Raw genomic sequence first — 22,477 nt, 5'->3', positions numbered from 1 at the left:
AGTATGAAAGCTTGTCTATATTTTTTCACAGTAGGCTAATATAGGACAGAGGTGGATGAGCCAGGAGAGCTGTGCTAAAAGGGATCTGCTAATTGGACAGCAGGCTGCAACAACACTCCAAGTGTCTTTGCAAAAGGGCCTTATTAGCTATCAATCAGACAAATAACACTAACTTTCTCCTGCCTCCTGTTCTTTGGTAACTTGTCAGTCAGAAGATCCACTGCAAAGACCTCACACCTCTGGTGTCATTCTGAGTGGAAGAGATTCAAAAGTGATTAAAGGCAGTAAATGAGATCTGGCAAGCTACAGATTGAATTTTATTTAATTGGCTAAAGAAAGGCATAAATTAATGCTTAAATATTATGGATTCTGGAATAAAAGGATTATTAAGAACGAGAAAACACAAGCAAAATAATTGCAAAAACATTCCTCTCATTTGCAGTGCTTGCTTAATTAAACCATCTCTTGGCACAGAAAGACAGTTCTGAGCACAGTGGTACCTGAAGCTTTTGCTGGCCTAGGTTCTGTTTTGCTTTCCTGTTCTCAAATTCATTGCCAGAGACAGTCCCAGTACAATATATTATAGAGCTCATCACCTGGGTAGACATTGCAGATGATGGAGAGGTAGGAACACAATGGCCTTCATCTCCCCATGTTCACACAGCTGACTGAGGAAAGAGAAAGGTGAAGCTGGGCCAGACATTTCCATCCACAAAAATCAATAACAAAACTGGTGTTACCTTCAATGGAAAAGCAAATTATTTTAGGTTTGGTATCAAAGAGCCCACTCCTAAATGTGGTTCAGCTCTATTTGACTATATCCTTGGTTACAGAATATTTCTAAATTTTTTTTTAAGAGTTAAAAGATAAATGTGGTATATCTTCCTTCGCACAGGTAATGGTATTTTAATAATGTTTTTATGTTAAAAAAGATTTTTATTCTCAAGGTTAGGCTATGCCTGTAGAGATTATCCAGCAATATATTTTTTTTCACCAAGGTTTGGTGAAGGTTATGTCATGTATTAATAGCTTAAAATAAAATTATTTATCAAAGTTTGAAATTCCAAAGATTTCAGAACTTTACAAATACTATGATGTAGTGTTTCCCGGCTGTGTTGGTAACCCATTTCTATAGCACTGTTTAAACCTGGGTACAGACAGCCATATGCAGCTGTTTGAGCATAGAACTAAGACCCAGGGGACTAGCCCAAGCAGGTAAATTGACTTCTACAAAAAGATATTTTCTGAAGTAATCGCTGCCCTATTTTATACTTAGTAAAAAAAAAAAAAAAAAAAAAAAAAAAAAGCCTAGAAAGAGACTAACTAGAAAATTTACCCTCTGAAGTTTGGGTTCTCCTGAGAAACTTTACAAAGAGTGTTGCTAATACTATTTCCTCCATTATGGATGGCCAACACTACAGCTGTAGTCCCTGTTATTGAGAGGTGATCTTGTATGGGACTTAACAAATAATTAAATATTATTTGGGTTATTTAATGACAAAATGGTTACACCTAAAGCACTAAACTAGTGCCATCTGAGGGGGTATTTAGTCTGCTGCTCCCTAGGTTTCCATGGGGGAAGAATGCATAGGACTGTTCTCATTTTCTGTATATAATTAGTAGGTGAATTAGATAAACCATGAACACTCCTGCTGAGAAGAGAATTCCTTACAAAATCTCCTGCTCAAAAACACAGTAATTGACAAATGATTCCCATCTTAATGCTAAGAGATGTCTTATTCAGCTAGCTGATTTCAGAGGACTACATGTGTGCTCAAAGACATGGGGGCTGAGATGCATTTGAAACAGGAATTATGCCTAACGAATTGGTTATGTTGAGAAACTGGTAAACTGTGCTTGCTATTTGGTGTTGTAGCCACTAGAGTTTTAAATAGAAGCAGCTAACCTGTTTGAAAACCTGTTTGTGGGTGGGGACACATTTGCCAAGGCCTATGACTGGGAGCTCCTCTTAGCCACAGATTTCCACCAGTCTTGATCTGACTGTGGGGCTCAGGACGGACTTTGTATTGCTGCTATTCCTAGCTATTGAGAAGGAAATTACTTTCATCAGTGGAGATATAACTCCATTGATTAGGATATTTTTAACTTCATTTGTAGGCATCAAGGCACAAATGCTTTAAAGTTGACACTTTGCATAAATAAAATTCCTCTGCAAAAATAACTTGTAATCCAAAGAACTATAATTCTGCAATCAGAATAGGTATATTGTATATGGTAAAATCAGCATAAAAAAGAAAACAGAAAACATTTTTAGTTTAAAAATGATCTCAAAAGAAAGAAAGAGATCATAAATGAAATTAAAAAGATATACTGTCAATTACCTCTGATGATACAATTTCCAGCAATTCGTTTAAAGATGACACCTTGGTTTTAATGAATCACTTTCCAGGGGTTGTTTTTAATGAAATGTCTCTCTATAATGAATAATTTAGAATAAATAAATCCATACTTATATCAATACAAAAAATAAAGTGCTTTTATTAGTCTTGTGGATTTATTTGACATGGATAGTTAAGGATCAGAAAAAACTTCTGACACTAAGGTTTAGGGTCATTAAATGGATCACTGGAGCTTTGAACAGTAAATCTGTTCAGGACAGCTTCAGCTGATTACTTCAATCAGGCAATTTGTTTACCAAGCATTATAAATTTCATTTTATAAAATATGTAGACTCAAAGAACCTATGTCATCTCTAAAGTAATCTTCAGACGCTGATTTATTTTTTCAGTTCAATACATGCTTCACAGAAGTACCTTTGCTTGCTTGCTTTTAAAATGCTAAATATGCAGCCCATCTTTTCCTTCAAAAAATCCACATGAAAATACATGTCCTTTGTGAATTAAGGCTAAATGATGAGAATATTATCCCTGTGGATCTGTGAAATGATTCTATTCAAAAGCATAGTATTTGCTAAATTGGAAACAAAATCTGTATTTTTAGAATGTACTGAATATGTTTATGTTTGATAGTTAAATCCTGCTAAATCTGTTAAATCCTAAAAAATGATATAGGGTTAGGAATATATAAATAATTTATGTTCATGAAAAAGAATCATTTTGTAACAATGACTTTTTTTATATATATAACAAATGTTACAATGTTTGTCTTTTTGTTTTTGTTTTGTAATTATTAGCTGCTTCTAATGTTTGTTATGTACTTTTACTGCTTAAATAAAACTTGAAGCATCTCAACCTTTCAAAAAAAAGACAATGTTGACTTTACATATTAGAAATTGGAAATTAGATGTAATGAAATGTGTGTGTGTTTGCATATGTGTGTGCATTTTAGACATTAAATGTAATTGCTTTTGTCTTTCCATTTGATTAAAGTAGATTCCACTTCCTGCATGTCTGCCACTCTTAAACATTGGTTTGCTGTTTGTATAGCTATCACAAGAAAAATCCTCTTCATGGAAATATTCAGAGAGAATAAAATGCTTTGTTAAACCATTTTGTTTATTTCTACATGTATATGTGAGTAAATATTTGAATTTTACATGAAATTCAAAATTCCCGTTATGCTTCATTTCATTGAGACAATTACTTTTGCTTATGTTTTCCCATTTAAAAATGTAGATTTTCTCCAAAAGTAGGATAAAATAAGAACATGAAAAAAACAATGATATTTAATTTTTAAAGCTTCATATAAAACAATGTTTGACTGATGCAAGTTTTAATCAAGTCTTTATGTTATTTTAGAATTCTTTTGTAAAGGATTTTACACAGAAACTAGGGGACATTGTAAATAAATTGAAGAATGTGGATGTGTTTATTCAGAAAAGCATGAAAGTAGGTACTGATAATGAACGCACTATAAGCACATGCTGAAATCATTTTACTGTGGAGGGACTTGAGTCACTTTCAAACCTTTTTTATTTCCCTTTTCATTTATGTGCAGTCCCCCAAAATTGATTCAAATGTAAAACAGTATTATCATCTTGGCTGTGTTTAGAGTAATACACAGTGCTTAAGGCTCTATAATTCACATTAATATCTGAACAAATGCCTACCAAATAACTATAAATCATAAAATCTGACTCATGAAAGTTTTTGTCATAGTGCACAAAAGGATTTTTACTACACTATAAAGGAAACACATAAGTTAAAAAAAAAGGTTACCAAAGAATTACCATTACTTAAGCTCATGACTATCACTGGGGACATATCTTTTTTGTGTTTTGATTTTGGTTATATAAGTAAATTGCATTTTTTTCCACTATGTTTGCAGTCATTTACGCAGCAAAACAAATATTTGGCTTTCGTCTGATAGATACAGAACACTTAGTATTTCTTGTGCTGCTTAATTTTCTCCATTAAAATCAATTTTAAACTCATATTTTCTACTTTAATATATAAGAAATGCAAAGTGAAATGATACACAGAGAAAGTGGAAATAGTGCTTTAAATAAAGTATAAAATAGTCTTTAAAAAGAGAGAATTTATATATGTGTCCTCACCTTTAAAATAATCTAGCAAACTATAGGTTTTCAGAAGGGAGAAGATACACAAAGGCACAAAGTATAATTGACATACTGTATGCACAGAAAGCAAAAGGGACTGCATGTGTACTCTTGTAATTGTCTTAAGATATCTGTAAAATTTGAATGATGTGGGAAATGTCTATGAGTAGAGAATTACCAGTTTTTCATCAGTATGATCGTGGGTTAGATGAGCGGAGGCTGAGGTGGATTAACAACTGGCTGGATGGCAGAGCCCAGAGAGTGGTGATCGCCGGTACAGAGTCTAGTTGGAGGCCTGTAGCTAGCAGGGTGTCCCAGGGGTCAGTCCTCAGTCCAGTCCTGTTCAATTTATTCATCAATGACCTGGATGAAGGCACAGAGTGCTCCCTCACCAAGTTTGCTGATGACACAAAACTGGGAGGAGTAGCCGATACCCCAGAGGGCTGCGCTGCCATCCAGAGGGACCTGGACAGACTGGACAACTGGGTGCTGAGAAACCTCATGCAATTCAACAAGGCCAAGTGCAAGGTCCTGTACCTGGGGAGGAATAACCCCAGACACCAGTACAGGCTGGGGACTGACCTTCTGGAGAGCCGCTCTGCAGAGAAGGACCTGGATGTCATGGTGGATGATAAGTTGACCATGAGGCAGCAGTGTGCCCTGGTGGCCAAGAAGGCCAATGGGATCCTGGGGTGCATTAAGAAGAGCGTCTCCAGCAGGTCGAGGGAGGTGATCCTGCCCCTCTACTCAGCCCTGGTGAGGCCACATCTGGAGTATTGTGTCCAGTTCTGGGCCCCCCAGTACAAGAGGGATGTGGAGCTGCTGGAGAGAGTCCAGCGCAGGGCCACAAGGATGATCAGGGGCCTGGAACATCTGCCCTATGAGGAAAGACTGAGGGAACTGAGCCTGTTCAACCTGAAGAAGAGAAGGCTGAGATGAGACCTGATCAGTGTCTACAAGTACCTCAAGGGAGGCAGTGAGGAGGATGGGGCCAGCATCTTTTCAGTGGTGGCCACCGACAGAACTACAGGTAAGGGCCACAAACTGAAGCACCAAAAGATCCACAGGAACTTAAGGAAAAATTCTTAACAGTGAGGGTGTAAAATGTTGCAGTTTGAAAGCCGTAGTGGTGGTGGGCGGGAAGGAGATATCAAATCAGTATCGGATTCACCAACAGTCTGTGGACCGTAGGTCCGATGGCCTTCCTAGGAGCGAATCGAGTTCCCACATAGTGTGATCAACTCTAAGTTCGACTCTGGCAGTATCGGATTCACCAACAGTCTGTCAACTGTAGGTCCGACCGCCTCCCCCCAAACAAGTAGTCGAGTTCACAAACAGTATGATTTATTCAAATACAACATTTACAAAGCAGGTTTTGGATGTCAGTACAGGAAATTCTCTACTACAGCGTGGAGTTTTTAGCTAGCTCTGATGTACAAATGTGCAATCATCACTCACCCCAGGAGATGGGAGAGGGCTCTCAGTCTCGAGTCTCCTCAGGCGGCGTCCTGACCTGAGGGGAGGAAAGGGAGTTCAGCCCGTTGACTGACCCAAGAGTTACGATGGTTTCTTCCCTCCTCCTTTTCCTCCTGAGTTCACTTTTTATACTTTTCTTTACATTCAGGTGGAGCTTGAGCGACTAGAGTCATACTTAATATTGCTGAGAGAGTTTGTGGAGTCTCCTTCTCTGGAGATCTTCAACACCCGCTTGGACGCAGTCCTGTGTCACATGCTCTAGGTGAGCCTGCGTGTGCAGGGGGATTGGACTATATGATCTCTAAAGGTCCCTTCCAACCTTAAGGATTCTATGATTCTATGATTCTATGGTGCCATTGTGATAGAGGCTTTAATAGTGTAATAACTATGCTCTTTTTTTGTCACTTAGTGACATCGAGAATTTCAGGAGATCTGGACTGGAAGACTGGATTCCAACTGCAATATCCTCTTCTATAAATATACAGATTCAAAAGCTTACTTAGAACAAAAGTTGGCAAAAATATTATTTTGATGAAACTTTTCATAGTGAAAGGTAGATAAAGGATTACCATATTTGTGAGTACACATTCATTCTGTAGAAAAATAATATAATATAAAAGTAATATGTAAAAAATAAAATATTATATACATATATAAAACGAAAAAATGATTATTTGATTTTTAAATTTTAAATTTTAAATGCACTTTTCTACTAAACCATTCATTTCAAATTTTCTATCAACATTGTCTAAAAAAAAACAACTTGAAGTGAAAATGGAATATTGAATGGAATATTTATTTGAAGCCAAAGAGATGGATATCTCTGTCAATAACTTAGTGGAAGAAAACTTAATATGTGATGTATTAATCAGACTTTAGTGGACCTATACAGTCGAGAGCTTGGCTCTAAGCTTTTGTCTGCTTACAGCCTAATTGATAACATATAGAAGGAATATAGATGGACTTTCCCACTGTGTTTAATTTGTGTAGCTTTGGTTCCTTGTTTCTTCTTTTCACATGTATAAATGTGTTCTAAATATATATTTTTTATATCTGCCCCTGCTATTCTGCAATCAGGGCTTTTGCTCCTACTGCAGATGAAACCTCAGAAGAGCAGCTCTGAGTGTTGTTTTTGCCAAGAAAAAAAACCAAAAAACCAAAAAATGACAAGAAAACTGGCATACACAAAAATGTCTCTTCTTTATCATTGTAATCAAACCTGATTTTAATTTCTGAAAGAGTAACCCTAACACTCCACCAGGGAATACCTGGTTATCAAAGCTGAACTTGGCCTGCGAGCATGTGCAGTAGATTGTCTGAACTCTATGGGATAGACCTTCAGCTGGCATAAATAACGATTGCTGCATGTGAAATCAGTGGAGCTATGCTGATTTACACCAGCTTAGGGACTAGTCCTATGGGTTGATTTACTGCAAGCAATTTGAACCCATTAGACTTACACCAGCATAAACCTGAAGAAGCCCAGTGGTGAATCAAGCCCAAAAAGAAAGAAATCTTTAGATAACTACTTAATGACTGTGGAAATATTGGCTGGCTCTCACAGGACTTCATTACCACATCTGATGAGAATGCTGATTTATGGAGATCAGTAAACAAATCTCCGTAGTACAAAGAGTGTCACAGAAAAAAACAGAGAAACATATCCTATACATGAACAGGGTATCTCAAGGACTGTATTTGCTTGCACTGTCTGATCCAGGCTAAGATTTAATGGAAGATGATTCTTACAAACACTTTGGATTTAAAGGCAGCTGAAAGGAGCAACACAAAGCTCTTGTGGCCTGTTGATATAAAAGGCTAGGGGCAAGGAAGATCCTAGTGCTGTTGGTTCATTCAATGACTCATCAGGCAACACTGGACTCGTCATTTGACTCTTTCTTGCCTCAGTGAACTCAACTGGAGATTAGGTGAAAAATGTAGGTATCTATTGGAAAACAAATGATTTACAACAGAGCTTTCTTGAGTAAACACATTACAAAGAAGTGGTAAATCTATACATTTTGCAGACACATTCATAAACAATGCAGCTGGTGTCTGTAACAATCCCAATTTCTTCTTTCTTCTTCGGGTTGCTTTCTTGTCTTATTCCATTACTGTCGCCATAAAACCATGCACATTCATACAGATCAATAACTGAGAGGAACTTCATTACTTTCTGAATCTGTGAACTGGTAAGAGATACACGAGTGAAAACAATTTCCCATTTTTTCTATAAATCAGTGCAGGCAATGAAGCCACTTCCATTTACCCTGATATTGGAAGTAAGTTTTAAAAAAATCTTTTAGACAGCTATCTGGACTGAGTAATTGTAATCTCTGGTGGTGTTTGCACATATGTGTGTTGGAGATGTAGAGTAAAAGCTGTTTGCAATCTGCTTTGCAAGTATTAGTGCATTTTGTGTTTTTCCAAGTATGCATGTGGCCCACAAACTGTTTTTACTGAAGGTCATTTCATTCAGTAATGAATTGTGTGTTCCTCATCTTGAATTGCTTTCAAGGTAAAAAAAAAAAAAAAAAGGAAAAAAAAAAAGAAAAAGAGAAAAAAAAAGAAAGAAACTTAATTTTGTAATTAAACCTCTATTGAGATCAAAATCAAACATTCAGATAAAGAAGTGAGCTGAAAGTCTGAACAGGCTTTGTTGTATTAATTTTGCATTTTAATGATTTGGATGAACCTTCTGTAGGCCACTACTGTTTTTCTCATCAAAATGATTACCAGAGCTTTGACTATGACAGATAAAAATACACAAATGTTCTGCTAAAGTATCAGATAAAAGATCTATAGATTACTTAGCCTGGCAGCATACAGGGCACATAGTACAAGAAATGTGAAATGGTGAAGAGCTTATGAAATACAGTTTTAAAAAAAAACACATCCCATAAGAATTCAGATTCTTTCAAAGTTCAAATATCAACCAATTAAACCCACTGTTTATCTGTTGAGACAAAAAGCCGCAAAGATCCCTATGCTGTCTCACAGAAGAGCGTGCAAGTATAGCAGCAGCTAAGGAGTTTCAATCAGATAAACCGACATCTGTGACAGATAGCTCTCTTACACTGGAATCACTAAGCCTTGCTTGCCTTTCTCATGGGAATGATCCACCACTGTTACAGTATCTCTAATGCAACTACTAACATGTAGTTTTAGACTCATTCACAGTCTGAAACAAGATCACATTTACAGTGAAAAGACGAAGTCTTAAGTAGCATGGAAACTGAGTTCACTTTTCCTTATCACTTCTCTTCTATAGCTTTAATCAGGTGTTTTATTTGAGGCTCAAACACAGTCTCAATGAATGGCCATTCATTTTTGTCATCTCTCTTTTGCTACTTTTTATGCTATATGCTCGTATCTACAACATGTAATCAGGAGTTAAGAAAAAAGAACTTCTCTGAGTAAAAAAAATGTTGTGCTTTTGTGGTGTAAATACAACAATTACAACAAATTACACAATTTTAAAGTTTTGGGCACATAAAAATAAGCTTTTTATGCACTAAAAAGCTTTTTTTTTCAGAAAACTTACTCCATTTTGTGGGAATATAAGAATGTACTAAGTAGTCATCAAAAATTCTCAGAAAGGATGGAAAAGGACCCATTATAAAAAAAAATAGATTTATACTGAATCAGTAAACTTCAGGACAAGAAGAAAAAGTTATGTGATGAACCAAGGAATAGATCACATACGCTAACAATAGGACACAAGTAATATATAGTGTCAAAGCAAAGAAATGAAAATTTCCTAGAGGACAAGTCATTCCAAGAAGGAAGTGATACAACAATAATGCATCCAGAAAGGAACTCTTTCACTAGGTGAATATGAATGTGACATTTCAATCTCATTCCTGGAAGAAAATACCTGATGTCACATTGCAGATCCTAACAAATATAGATGAGAAAAGGACATTAATTTTGAACATGAGTTGATTCTTATCTTCATTTTCCTAAGCTGTGCTTGGATTCTATTTCTCTATGTTTTCTGCTATAGTCCTCTTTCTTCTAATTAAAAAAGAACTTTATTATATATCTGAAGCAAATCAACTGTACTAGCTCTAAATTTGGCCCTGTACATCTCAAATTAAATGACATCCCTCTCAGTCATTGATCAGCTACTTGTATTCTGATCAGGGTTTTCTTCTTGTGTGTTTTTAGTGGAGCAAAACCAATTTTGTTTATAGTTTATCTATTGTCTTGCCAGTCAGCACACAGGAAAAATCATGACTATCCTCTCAAAAGCCAGCTTCACTGACCATAGGGAATGTTGCCTGATTCTGTAATCTCCCCACATATCCATATACATTTTTGTCTCAAGTCAATGGGAGTTGTCTTCAGGGTAAAGCTAAGCACATATACATAGATTTTCTTTGCATTATTTGTTTTGTAGAAAACCATCTTTGGTGTTTAAAGTCACCCTTTACCTGTAAAGGGCCTAGAACTTTGAAGAGCAATATAAACAAATATCATTACCAGCACGTATTGCTAATAGTATTATAATGAATAATATTTACACCTTTATGAAATTAGAATGGTATTAAATGCTAGCTCTAAGGTTAAAAAAAAAGTCTAATCTCCTCCTTTGTAGAAAGATCTGAATTTCTTTCTATTCCCTGGAACTCTTACAAATGCACGAGACACAGTCTCAATACCTTCAGGAGCTGCTTCAAAGCAGATTATTGATATTCTGACCCACAGCTCTCTTGGTAGATATTGAGTGTCAGCTGCCTCAATGCTTGGCACCAACTTTCCTCTTCTATGCACCACAAACCAGAATTAATTGCAAATCAATCGAACAAAGTACAACTGATCAGTAAACCAATTAGTAATTTTAGCTGTTCATCCTGTCTTCATTTACTGAGAGGAAAGATGTGGGATGAAGGAAAGTAATTTCTAGTTAGCATTTAGGACTTTTTTCCCCTCCAATAACAAGGATGCCCTTGTAAAAACATTTCAAGCAGGGTCATATTCGAGTTAGGCAATTCTACTAGTTCCATTTCATTATCCTTTCTGTTCTTTTTATTTTTTACAGTTCTTTTTCTCATCTGTATCCCTCTGGGTCATAGGCAAAAAATCACGCTCCTCTTGCTGTTCTGGTCACTTATTTATTCCTGCTGAGAAATAAGGGTATAGTGCAAACCATGTGCACACGATCTGGAGATGTGTGTGTATGTGAAATTTCTCCTCAATTGCATAAAAGTGTTGCAACAGCCAAGGCAGAGGGAAATTCTATTAAAGACTGGCTATTGATCTTGATTCCCTGAAGGATACTTAGAATTTTCTCATACTGTATTGACCTTTGTATTGTACATTTTTTCTTGTGCCAAGCGAATGCACTCTACAAGATATTCAAAAGAGGTACAGCATAAATCTCATATACCATCTTTTCATCATCTGATGAAGGTGTGTATAATACTGGAGATTAAATTTCCTGTTCTGTCATGGCTTATTTATCTGAATATTTATTCATTGGAAGTTCTGTAAAAAACATTTCAGAATGTTTTCTGCTCCAGATTATTCAACTCGGGGCTGTATTGTAGAAGCTAATTTGTGTGTGTGCAAAGGGAAATCAAGAGAAATGTAAAGAGAAAACATGAAGAAGTTTATTTGAATTTGAGTGAGTAGCTAGTATTTGGTCCCTGAGTATGTATAGAGTGAATGTGACATTTCAAAATAATGATAATAAAAAAATCCCCAAGAAATAATCCCCAATTTGATACTTTTTGATTAGATCTGAAGGAAAATGATGGTAAGGAAGCATAGATTTTTTTAACATGTGTGCATATGCTACCAAATACAGGGTATGATAACCATAACAGATGAGGAACATATTTCTTTACTCACTTTATTTTAGAATTAAAACAGTACAGAAAAATAGCTACTGAAATTCCCAAATGACAACATAAAAACCCAGGAACAGCATTCTTTCAGCTGTTTATGACTAGGGTCCCCAGATGCAGCGAATTCAGTCATAAGGTTGATTATACCAGTGCAAGCTTTTGCATGTAAGCTGCATGCCTTAAAAGAATGTGCCCTAACTGTGACTTAGCCACCATTTCCAAAGCTACTCAGAGCACCTAGGGCACAGATATCTCCTCTCATGTTCCTTAGCCGCTGTTCTGACTCTCCCTAGACACAGCTATTTCTAAAAGGGGAAAAGTATCTTGACTCTAGACAGGCAGCTTTTGTTTTCAATTTCTGCTCTGAATCATGAATTAAGAAAGGAAGAGATTAGGACCTGGGCTCTCCCATTTTCCAGATAAGCACCTTGGCTCCTCTGAATTTCAATTGAAATTATTAATAGTTGTATGTTGCTTAAAACTGATTATTTTTCTGAAATGCTTATTTGTTTAAGTGTCTATCTATCACATAAGTACTTAGCTGCTTTAGCAAAGGAATTGTGGGAATGATGCACATCATTACATTTGTACTGATTTAACCTTTCTCGTTATTCCAAACAGAGGTCACTCCACTGAACCCATCTTATTCAACTGACTGTATTATTCATGGTTAAAACACAGCACATTTTACTTGATCTAGCAGTACATCTCCAAAAAAAAAAAAGCAGTTAAATGAATAAATGAAAAAATAAAAATTCAAATGCTTTAACTGATGAAGGAGAAAAAGAAAGGAAAAGAAACAAACAAACCCCGTCAGTCCAAAAACCTACATTTCAATGTCTCAGAAAGAAGTTCCTGGGGTGTCAAAATGTGCATAAAAGATTTTTGAAGAATTTTAGCTTCTTGTTTTACAGTAATTAGACACACAGGAAACAGATGCCTAATACTGTTTATTATTAGTCAAATTCTCAGTAGATTTCCTTTAAAAATATACAAAAATATAAAATTATTTTCTACATTTTTGTCATTAAATTCCATTTTCACTTGTTAGAATGAATAAACTTCATGTAGAAACAAGCACATTTCAATACGCACTCTGAGCTCATGACACTTCAAACACTATCTAATTAAAAAACAAAATGCACATATATTTTTTTCCAGGGAAACAGCATTTTTTGTGTAAAACTTTATTACCTAAAAAATGGAAACTTGAACTCCAAAGCCTGCCTGTCTGTGACAGCAATGCCTTTTACCAGCTGACTGAAATTAACAGTTTCTTTCAATTTTACTAATTAAGGCCAATGGGAATCATGGAATTCACGAAAGGTGTCTTAAATTGCTCTTTTGGTTAGGTGTTGGTGATATCATCTTATACTTTATTCAACAGTTTAGTCTAACTTGTGAACTACTCTTTTCTGAGCACGCTCTTTCAAGAAGCCCTTGTATTGATACCTTCTGTGAGTACTTCTTAATAGAGAACACTACAATTAGTGATGAAAGGGGAATAATTTCTGATGAAAGATTAATACATAGTGGGAGCGACTCTGACTGTGAATATGGAGATGTTGTCACTGATCAGTGACTAAGGACTCTTGTACATTACTGTTTGCCTTAAATAATCACTACATTTTTCTTCCAAGAAATGGCAAGATCTAGAACATACCCAATGCAGGGATAACACCACCTTCAGTGGAACTGTCTGGTCCTACAGGTACAATTCACAGTTTATAAGCAGGATGCCTGGAGCAGAGCCTGAAATGCTTTAGAAGGAGCCTGCAGTGTCACAGGGAGCTTCCCAAATTCCCTGCAGGGATGACAAATGAATCCCCACACACTCAGGACACTGAGACTGCCAGTCCTTGATTACAGTAGTATCCTGCCCAAGGGCAAATCTCTGACTCCCCAGGGCTCTCTTTGAAACACAGTGAAAGGAGGAGAAGCCCCTACTTTTGTTTCTTGGTACAGAAGACAGAGCATGCACCCAGGAATGCAAGACAGGGGCTTAATCCCACAATTGCGCTTGAATTTACTGAACAGGTCTGAACATATTAAAACCCTTATCTGCTGTGAGAGTGCTGAAATCACCTTGCTGTGCTGGAGTTTAGGCAGAGGGGACCCTTTGGACTTAGTTGCAACAGGTACATTGTTCATCAGGAAGACATGGTATAGTCCCACACTTGTCTGAGGAGAGACAACTGTGAATATGATTCTGTGGACTGTATCTAAGATGACACAGAGAGGAACTGGAACTACATGGGCTACATTTCTTGTATTAAGATAAGGTACTAAGTCTCAAGAGCAGGTACGCTTTCAGGTACAAAGTGTTTTGAGGATGAGCTAAGGGGTTCTTCCCTCTTGCAGATGAAAGGTCTGGCTGCAAAGGCAGGTTCTTAGTCATATTCCCTAAATAACAGAATACATGTGCTATGCAGTAGTGTGAACTTCAGTCCATCTGGGAGCTCTGGTCCGCTGGTTCTCCAATTCAGGCACCTGGCTGGATTTTGACTGGAGTTCCTTGTCAAGAAACAATCACAGGTGGGCTGTGGAAAGTGAGAAAGATATGCTCAGGAAGATCTTCAACACAAATATACTGCAAGATCCCACAGTTGAGGCTCAGCCAAGGTTATTACATGCGATGCATTTGCTACATAACTGTAGTTTTATAGCTATTATATATGACAATTCTTCCATACTCAGACTTTAATCTGGTTATTAGATATATGCTCATAAATTTTATACTTTCATTTTAAATGGATTGCAAACACATTAGGAAGATATAAATTAAGTGCTACTATATTTGAGCGAAAACTTAGTATTGAAGTTTTATTGTAAAGTATTTAAAGCCACCTAATTTTAGTTTCACTGCTTTAAAATAAATGGTTGTAGAATCATAGGTCATTTCATATGTTCTTTCATATGGTACCATTCAGAAAATGATGTATTATTTGACTTTCATTGAAGAAGGGGAAAAAACATCCTTGAAATAAAAAGTTATATAGTGTATTTTTTCTTGGGGGATTAATGGGTCATTTAACTGAAAGAAGCATGTGTGATATTTCATCTTTTTTAATGTATGTGTTAGAGAGAAGGTGGAGGGTTTAGACATCTACAAAGAGAAAATTGTTTTGTGTTTCAAAGGTACCTGCAGCAGCAATCAATTTGGTTCAATTTTCTAATGCACTTGGGCAACTTGAAGAGTGAATGATTTTAATATGTTTGCTTATGTTTTACTGTGTTCCTATTTTTAAGATTAGGTTATGAAGTATACATACTCTATTGACTGACATATTCCTTTTAAGAATATTTCACATGGATTTCCAATATTTATTTTACATTTTTTACATTTATTTTACATTTTACATTAACGGGGATTAGGCAGAAAAGGGATGGTTTATGACAATTACAGAGCCTAATCCCAGACTCCAGGTTCTGTTCCCAGAATTTTCTGCCCTAGAGTTCCTCTGCGAGCAATGTGTCAATGTCTGTGCCTTCTGTTTGGGTCCTTGGTGCTTTGGGGCTTGTCTTTTTCCAATTTTTGTGTCTGTCGTGTCATCATCGCTGCAACTAGTTTCCCCTGGAGAGGGAAAGACAGCTGACTGCCCCCACCTCTCCTTATGGCCTAGCGCAATGACATAATAATAATAATAACAACAACAACAACAACAAAGACAAAAAGTATATTGATCTTAACCTGTGATTAATACTTATAATAATGTAAATTTCTTTACAGTAATAAAATCAAGTGCCTAGAATGGTTTCATTTTCATAGCAGTTAGTATGGATCGTGATTTGTTTTACCACAGCCAATACAAACTGCTATGTCATCTCAAAAAATATTTAACAGTCATAAACATTACATGTTTGGGGGGGTTATTATCTAATTTTTCCTTTATGCTAAAAAGATATTTTCCCCTTCCTGTCTTTTTTACAGACACATTGTGTGTAAGGCACTTCCCAACTCAAAATCCTTCAGAAGAGCATGATCTTTAATCTAACACGCAATTCCCCAAATAGATCATTTACTCTAACCAGCTATCCTTGTGTTAAGATCATGATGTTCCCATGTCCTAATTGGCATTTCTTTCCTGAAAGGAGAGGATAAGAAGCAGACCACGACACAGAAGCATCACCTTTCCTGTAGGAAGGTAATTATATCAGCTAAACAATGCTTATATCAAAACTGTTGTTAAAGAGCAAACTGGTTTAACATGGAGTCAGTGTCCTTAGGCAACGGAGCCAGAGAGATCCTAAAGAGACAACGTATTTATAGACAACCTCATGAATACTGAAGATTTCCAGACTTACTGATCTTGTCACATTTAATTTAACTGATGACATAAACATTAAGCAGGGTTACATGTTTATTTTTTTTTTCCGTACAAACCACTTTTTTTTTTCTATCATACTCTATAGAAGTTTCAATTACTTTGTGAAATGACATGAAATGCATCATTAAAGCCCTGGAAAACACCTTATGTTTAATTATTTAGACAAGTCAGAAGATTAGGCCTCTTAAGACAGAAGTTCTTTTCAAATAATACAGTTTTAAATTGCAACTATTTTCTCCTACTATGATTTCTTTCTTATTGTCAGGTTTTGGAGGGTTTTTTTTTCTCAGTCTTATTTTTATACTGTTCTACATTATTATTAAATTCACAGTGGGCCTTAAAAAGTCCTTGTAATTAATTATATATTTGAAGGCACTTAATGTAAACTCTCAAAGAAATTTGGTCTTTTCTCACATACATCATAGTCTTTTCCTTTCCTCAGTGGAAAATGAATTCTTAAATAATTCCACATCCTCAGCGATATAAAAGTGTCTTACTCTTTGAAAGACCGGAATCAATTGCAGCACTTTTCTGAAGTTCTTTAATTTACCAAAAATAGATAAGAATCACATACATTCACTACTGTGGGTTGAAAATCATCTGACAGTTTCCACATTTCTTGTGAAAATGCTAATTCACCAAACTGAAATAGTTCATGGTGATGAGTCTTTTTTTTTTTTTTTGACTAGTCACTTAAAACATTTTTTGAATGGCTTTCACATTTCAAAAGCAAACAAGACTTCTTGCTCTGTTTCAAAAAAGTGTTCTGTACTGCGATGCCTTGACACTTGGACACTTGCCCAGTCCATCTGCTTCTCCCTGGTTTTGTACAAAATATTTTGAAAGTTTTGGATATGTCCTGATTATTTTAGAAATATTGTTATTTTTTGCAGCATGGGAATACTTTTTTCCACCCAATTGTTATATCTGATTCTTAAAATACTAATTTATATTGCAAAGCAGTCAAATTGGGCAGCAGTCAAGTTGGGGCAAAGTCTAGGCATTCCTCCCCACCTAGAGAGGGAAACAAGTTGTATGAGACTGGATCTCTGAAAGTAACTTAGGGGTATATTTTCATTGCACCACAATTTTGAGCTAAGAAATGGACAGCTCTGACTGTGGGAGCTTAAAGCACTCCCACAAAATGGCCTAGAGCACATGAATGTAGCTGCACTGGTTCTAACACCAGTTCCAGTATGAAGACTCCCAGGGCTTGATTTCAGTCCATTTACATGATTGATTTATTGACTTCAGATTATCTGTCTACACAAACATTCAGTATTACAAGTGCAATATTAAAACAAACAAAAAATCCCTTCAAAAATCAGATTTTGTTTCTCATTTCACTTTTTTTAATTGTAGCTTTTATCTTTGGAAACTAAAAACCTGATTATATTCTGGAGATTGGAAAAATTGTGCCATTGGCCTGTTGCACTCATTCTTTCAAAATATTCTGCAGAAAGACTTCAAATTTAATATTATTATTATTCTGTATATTATATCAAATGAAAACTTACCTTACAGCAGTTTCATTTACTATGGTAGTCAGAAAGTGATTTTTGAGGAGGCAGACGAGTGGAAGCTTGCTCAAGAAAAATGCAGTAACCTACATAAAGAAAAGAAACAGGATGAATAGTAATACAGGTATTTATAGATCCTTTCAGCTAGTAATTCTAAGCATTGTTACTATGGCAGGTAGGAAGGCTCTGCTTCCTGATCTGTGACTGGAGTTTTCCTTCGCACACAAAATGAATGACATTTTCAGTCTAACTTGGTCTTTAGTTCATGCTGAGTGAAAAGACTGAAATGCTTGAAAATTGTCCAGACAACTCCAGAGATATGTAAGAAGAGCAGCCACCACCTGGGGAGCTTCTTATTTCCTTATGTTTCTGACACAGGATCCAGAAGTTGCATAGTACAACCTCACCATTCCCTCAATTCCCCATTCCCTTCTTACAAAAGAAAATCCACTATATTTTTGTCCTCTTGGGGAAATTACTTTCATTCCTATTGCTGCTTCTCTTGCTCCACATTCTCTCTACATCCTACCCAGCTCTACTGTGCATACACAGGGCTTCTTTCTGGAGGCAAATCCAGCGTTAGCCTCTTCTTCATACCCTCTGTGGTGCCTTGCATTCGCTATTTATGCTTCTTTCACTAGATGGTCTCAGTAGAAATTATCCCTGAAATTTATCCATCCCATTCCCTCTTTCCAGGCTTCTGAAAGGAACGTGAAGGTCTGTGAGAATTGTCCGGGACAACTACAGAAGGATTGTACGAGCAGCAAATACACTAAGGGCAAGATTAAGTATTATGGGAGCTGTATCCAGACTGCAAAATGTTGTTCAGTACTTCTTATCTAAGACAACATGTCATAACAAGTGAAAATTATGTTTCACTTCTCATTTATTGTAACTGTTTCTGTTCCTACTATCAGAAAAAGAAGAATTCTTAAGAATTAACTTTGAATTATAATAATACAACACACTACATATTTATCACCGGCCCATTCATATCTGAGATTCATATCTAGAAGTAAATGTAAAATCACTGCTGATAAGATTTACAGTTGACACAAAAATGATAAACATTTAATATTGATGAGAACAGTCAGCCACAATGAGTCATCTAGGCAAACTGGGGTAACTCAACCAGAATGTATTTTAATACAACTAAATACAAAATAATATGCTAATGAATAATGAATATAGGCTGCATATGGAGAAGAAACACTTAGGTTCTGAAAAACTGTGGCTGTGGAAAGAAATATAGATTCTATTGGAATCAATGTAGGATCTGAATATGACTTACTACTTAGATATCTATATGGAAAGGATTGTGAATAGGAGTAGGAAGAGGATGTTACCACTGTATATGGTATTTATGACAATTTATTTGAATATTCTGTCTAGACTGATGTCAAATTTTAAAAGATCTTGAAATATTAGAGAGGATATAAAGAAAAATAGATATCAAAAGAGAATTCTGTATAAGAGAAGGATTTTAAATTTTGGTGTGTTTGTTTAGTTTATCAAAAATAACATTGAATAGTAACTTGATCAGGGTATAACCCCCAAAAAAAAAAGATTTCTTAACTTAGCTGATATAAGTAGAATAAGAACCAGTAGCTGGAACATGAAACCAGACTATATACTATATCCTTTAAAGTAGAAATAAAGCAATGAAGATAAAAACACTTAACAGATTGGAAAAGTCACAAGAGTGGTAGAATTTTCATTTTTTTCAAACTTCAATCTTTTTCCAATGAAGTCTGACAGAATTTCATCTAACTTCAGTAGCTAATAGATTGCTTTCCAAATTAAATATATTAATGCCATACAAATAATAAATTTCAACATATTTTTGCTTTTCAGCTCCTACTTTATTATATATAAGTAAATGCCTGATGAGTTCAAAGTCAAAATATTTGTAATGGCAATTTTTAGAAGTAAGAACCAATTAGATACTAAAGGAATGTGCCCATTTCTTTTCACTCAGACAATAATTTTAGTAAATAACAACTAATGAAGTAGTAAAATAAAGCTGAAACTCAGAATAATCACTTCTTAGTGACAAATGAAGGAACCATTTCAGATCGAATGGGCACTGAAAACCATAAGGTTTGTACCTGTCACCACTGAACCGAGCTTAGTTACTTCATATGTGAAAATAGGCCTATGTAGAATGCTGTTTCACAGCAGACACACTGAATATATGCTCTGTTTATAAAAGATAAAGCATTGGATTTAATCCTTTATACTTTCCCTCCTAAGGAGGAGTTTTACATCAGTCCCTTTTACTTTGCTACATACACACACATTTGACACAACGTGGATTTCATTTTGACCCATTAAGATACAGCAGCATACGATGTTAATTCCAGGTTTTCTAGGCCTCTAAAAAGAATTTCATAACAGGATCCAGCATCAAGCCTCACATAACTATAACTATTAGGCTTTTCATTCTTTGGACCTAGGATCTGTGAAACAACAAAATGACTTAATAGTGCTGCAGTTCATTATGAATAGCAGCTTTAACTATTTCAGTTCCTAATATTTTCCATGTAATGTTGTACTTTCTTGAGAAAGGATAAATCTTGTCTACAATTATTGTAGATAATTATTGCATAATTACAGATGTGCTGTCTTCCTTTGCAGGATAATCATAGGTGTAACTTTAAAAAGCTACAGGTATTTAGGTTAAACAACCTGACAGGTCAAGTGTTCAAAGTACCTCAATAAATTATCTGTTATATGTGCTGAACAATTTCATTAGCCTTTAATGTGACAGCTGTAACTCCAAAGATGAGAAAGGAAGATATCTTTGCTCAAAATCTTTATTAACATGACCCCCCCCCCAAAAAAAAAGAGACCTTTTGCTTAGAGCTTATCTACTATGGCTCTGTCTTTCCTTGCAGTAATTTAGGACTACACTATTTTCATTCCTTGACTGAGAAGTATCATCAATAAGCTTATTGGGTTTAAAAGTTTTACAAGTGATAGTCATTATGCAGAGCTAATTTTGCTGGTATGATTAAATTCCCAGTCCACAGATATTTAGCCATTTCTCCTGCCTAGTCTTTCAATGCCAAAGCCAGTGTCAGACTAGTTTGGTTGGACTGTGTTAAGTGTATGCACAGAAAAGGACAGTTTTTACTGCACAAACTAAAAAAGACAGGAACAGAGCTGCTTTTACTATTAATTTTTGTACGTCTTGAGATTTCTAGCTGACTGCTACCAATCCAGTAAGTTCTTTTGGCAATTCCCTGAGCAACTTGTCCCTACTGGTGATGTATGTTTATATATCACCTGATTTTCCTACAGTTATTTTTAAAAGCACTTCCACAGCAGGATTGTCAGGATCTGAATGGCCTCCTCCCAGTCCTTTTTATCTTGCTCGTATTTCATGCACAATAGACCTCTCTTTTCATCATGCTTGATATTTCTTTAAACCCTTCTCTTTGAAAGGACCCGATTCATTTTTAAATATTGCTTTTTTTTTTTTTTTTTACCAGAATCTTATGTGTTTTGATTTTTTAAAGACACCAACAGGTTCTGCCAAACAGGTTAAAAATTAACTGACACTGGTAGACTCCCCAGACCTTATTGGGAACAAAAGAACCCAAAAGACTCTTCTGCAATTCTATGAAACTTTATTATTGGGAAACTACTTGAATAAAACACATGAACAAAAAGCTAGAGTAGATCCAGAACAAAATTAACTCCCTATATACTTTAGCAGCTGCTGCCACCTGTACCTACCTCATTCTAATTCAATACCTCTACCACTGAGTTGTTGAAAGGGTGGATAACTTGATACTGTCTCAGTTTGCAGGAGAGAAGGAATAACGGCTCTAGCCCAAACACAGAGCCTGATATGGGAGAAAGGATTATTATTATTAGTGCCAGAGGATAAGTCATTTTTCTCTGAAACAACCCTGTGGATCCTCCAATAAATCTAGCTTTGATGTTGGCAAGCAGTCAAATAAAAACACAAACACCTGTGTGCCAGAAATGTGCAGCTGTATGTGTCTCACTCCAGATCCATTGCATTTTCCTATCCTAATCCTTTCTACACCACAAACAGAGCTATTGCAAGGGATCTCATTACAACCTAGATGACCTCTTGCGGTTAAAGCACAGTTCAAGATGTCTAGGTTCCTACTATCTATTATTGGTATTGAAGTGAAGCAGCAGAGTCCTGAGTGCAAATTCTTTGTAACAGGAATGAAAAAGGATCTACCTGGCCTAAAAAGATATGTGTTCACACTAGGTCAATCACCACTGTGACTCTGCAGCACATGACAACATTAGACCTTGTACTGCAGACAGAGCTGTAACTGTGAGGCTTGATCAAGCCTTTTGTCTCTATAGCCACCTTTACTTGATCCTACCCAGTCTTTTGCTCTTATCAGAAAGAAAACAGAGATCCTAACCTACAGTGCAAGGTGAAGCTGTGCTTTAACCATGTCAGAGAAAAGCATATTTTATTTTCTAACACAATAACCAAAGAAGTTGCTTTTGTACTAAGGATGAAGACTGAAAAGAGAGCTGAAAGGTTATGGCTATTTGAATTTTGAGTTGCAGGAAGTTATGGGATGGTGGCAAAATAATGATGCAAAATTATATTGGACAAGAACAGTCAGTTAACCCTGTGTTACACACTACTGACTACAGTTAATGTACTGAGGAACAAAAAGTGGTGTGCACTAATGTAAAGATGGTTGTGGTTCAACTAATGGCCAGATCAGATCAACACCAGATTCAAGGAGAGATTTAGGATTTAGGTGCATTTTAAACGATTCAGATCTAAAATTGAAGTCTAAACACCAGCTGAGCAAT

Source organism: Tinamus guttatus, unplaced genomic scaffold (genome assembly GCF_059628265.1).
Source record: "Tinamus guttatus ecotype Peru unplaced genomic scaffold, ASM5962826v1 Tinamus_guttatus_pri_ptg000077l, whole genome shotgun sequence".
In the NCBI taxonomy this organism is placed as follows: domain Eukaryota; kingdom Metazoa; phylum Chordata; class Aves; order Tinamiformes; family Tinamidae; genus Tinamus; species Tinamus guttatus.
The sequence above is the reverse complement of the archived record's forward strand: the minus strand, read 5'-3'. Positions refer to the sequence as shown.